This window comes from Mirounga leonina, unplaced genomic scaffold (assembly GCF_011800145.1).
Source record: "Mirounga leonina isolate KUSES-001 unplaced genomic scaffold, KU_Mleo_1.0 Mir_173, whole genome shotgun sequence".
NCBI classification, from domain to species: domain Eukaryota; kingdom Metazoa; phylum Chordata; class Mammalia; order Carnivora; family Phocidae; genus Mirounga; species Mirounga leonina.
In genome coordinates this window covers 90730897-90733288 of record NW_023270447.1, presented here as the reverse complement: position 1 = coordinate 90733288, position 2392 = coordinate 90730897, and the positions used below count along the sequence as shown (strand labels likewise).

The following is a 2392-nucleotide window of genomic DNA, read 5'->3' as shown; positions in this document are numbered from 1 at the left end:
GAAATTAATGTAAAGCCACCCTGGAAAAGATAAGGCGTTCTAACAGAAGTATTTTATTTTAGCCCTATACATCTCCCCTGAACTCATTAGCTGCGAGTCAAGGGCACAGATGCCAAACCAGGCCAGAAATTATCTGGTGATGACTCCTGAAGATCATGAAACGTATTTCTTTGTGTCTTTAGCACGACCTTCAAAAGTTTTCCTGGTAACTGAGGACAAGAGAATTCTACAGAGCCATGCCCTTGCCTGTGTAGGCTTACAGGCCATTTTAAGAAAGTCTTAATGCAGCTGTTGTATTTTAAAAAAACAAACCTTCCTGGCCAGGATGATCAAACATTCTTCCAAATGCCGAGGCTCCAGATGGAATAAACGCAAGCAGGGGCCAGGTCAAAGATGCTGGAATGATAGGGGACCATGCCCTGGGAGGTGTGAAATCACTTGTCTAGACTATGGCTCTTAGTCTCGAGAGATGCATCTGAGAAGCTGACCTACTCCTTCACTGCACAGGACATTATTAGAAAAAGACTGATTCTCCACATACCACCTCCATCTAACCTGATACGCCTGTCCAGGGCCTTGGGGGGCTCAGAGGCGGGGAGAACAATTGTTTTCCCCCCGGGAAGGCAGGCAGACACGTCTGCCACTGAGACCTGGCAGTCAGTCGCAGTGTTTACTGAGGATGGGGAGGGAAGCAAACGCATCCTGATGTCCCAGGGATCTGGAGCTGGAAAGCATGGTGGATATTAACCATCGAGCTCACCGACTTGCCAACTGTTTGCTTTTATGGTGGAGCCGTTTGTTTTCGTTGATGCTCTTTTCCCCTCAAATGAAATCTTACATGGAAGGTATGTTTGGAAAGAGATCAAGTCCGGCCGCCCAGGTGGAGGGTGGGAGGGCTGTCTCTCTCCCCTGCGATGTCTGGAATCTGATCTAACCCCTTATTTCCTGCAGATGAAGGAAGGGAGGCTCGGGGACAGGAGTGGACACTGGCTCTGGGTCCATGGACTCTCTCTCCAGTGCTCTTTGAACCCACCACAGTGAGTGTGCTGAATGCATCAGACACACCTCCCCTGTGTGATCTGGCCCATCACCGACACACTACTTTCTGAAGGCATGCACATGTTCTGCCTTCATTTTCCTCCATTCTAAGCTTAGTGATAACCTACCAGCTGCCATGCCAACAGATGAAAAGTTTCTCCTTTTTCTATAGTTTCTAAAGTATGCAAACACCAATGCAGAATACCCAACAGCACTGTTTTGGTGACAAGAGACACCAATTCAAACAGGCGTAAGCAAGAAAGGGTCATTTGATGGCTGTATACCTGTACCGTGCAGGACTCAATCTACGATTTCAGGGTCCCGTGTCTCTCTTCCTGCATCCCTCCCTCCCTCCCTTCCTCTCTCCACTCCATCTCCCCTCACTATCTTTTTTCTGTCTCTCCCCATCTCTCTTCTCCATTCCTCTCCATTTTGTTTTGTTCCCAGACAGACTCTTACCTCATGGTGGCAGAGTGGCTGCCAACAACTCCAGGCTTCCATCCTCATAGCTCCAGAGAGGTTCCATCCTCCCAGTGATTTCTACAGAAACCCTGGACCCACCTTGATTGACACAGATCTGGCCACTGGCCCATCCCTAAGCCAAGTACTGTGGCCAAGGGGACTGGACCTGCTGTCCCACATGCTACCCCCATCACTGGGGTGAGGCTGACTCCAGCCAGGGCACGTGGAGGTCAAGGAGAAGGAGGATGGCCTCCAGGGAATGTGATTTTACTGTTATGAGGAAACGTTGAACAGGCAAACAGCAAAGTCTTGTATATTACAATCTATCTTCAGTGCTAAATTCTTAGGAAAATGTCAGGATATTGGAGAGATCGTTTATTTAAAGGAAACGAAAATGCAATGTTTAATTTTAAATGTAATCCTTCAAAGAATTAAATAAGAATCAAAAAGCCAAATTCCAGAGATGTTCATAATCACACTATTTAAATAGTAAAACAACTGCTTCACCACGGCTGGACATTTAGTTAAGTAAATCATGGTACATCCTCTTAATGCAACATTATGCAGCTTTTAAAGTGATAATTATGAAGACCGTAGCAACGGAGATAATGCCTCTGAGAGAAAGTAGAGTGAAAGCATAAAACAAATCTCATGTCTGCTGTGTTATACAGCTACCAAAACATTCAACGCTTCGGCAAATATTGGAAGGGGATATAGGAAAATGAGAAAACTTCCATTTGTTGGCCTGGCGAACTGGTGGGTGATTCTGTGTGTTATCAGTAACTTCAGTGAAAAAAAAAAACCAGTATCAGATGAGTGAATCTGATACAAGGGGACCCTTTTCTTGGCTGGTGAGCTTGCTGGGAGTGTTCTGACAGGCTCCACTCTGTAG

At 46.2% G+C, this 2392-nt stretch overlaps 1 long non-coding RNA gene across 1 annotated transcript in view; it reads left to right on the top strand.

Annotated features, from left to right (window-relative positions):
• LOC118020351 overlaps nt 1-1297 on the top strand; it is a 4447-nt gene extending 3150 nt beyond the window's left edge. Inside the window, exon 3 of the long non-coding RNA XR_004681851.1 lies at nt 952-1297. This is a non-coding gene — a long non-coding RNA (uncharacterized LOC118020351). The remainder of the gene's footprint in view (nt 1-951) is intronic.
• Nucleotides 1298-2392: the final 1095 nt, after the last annotated feature.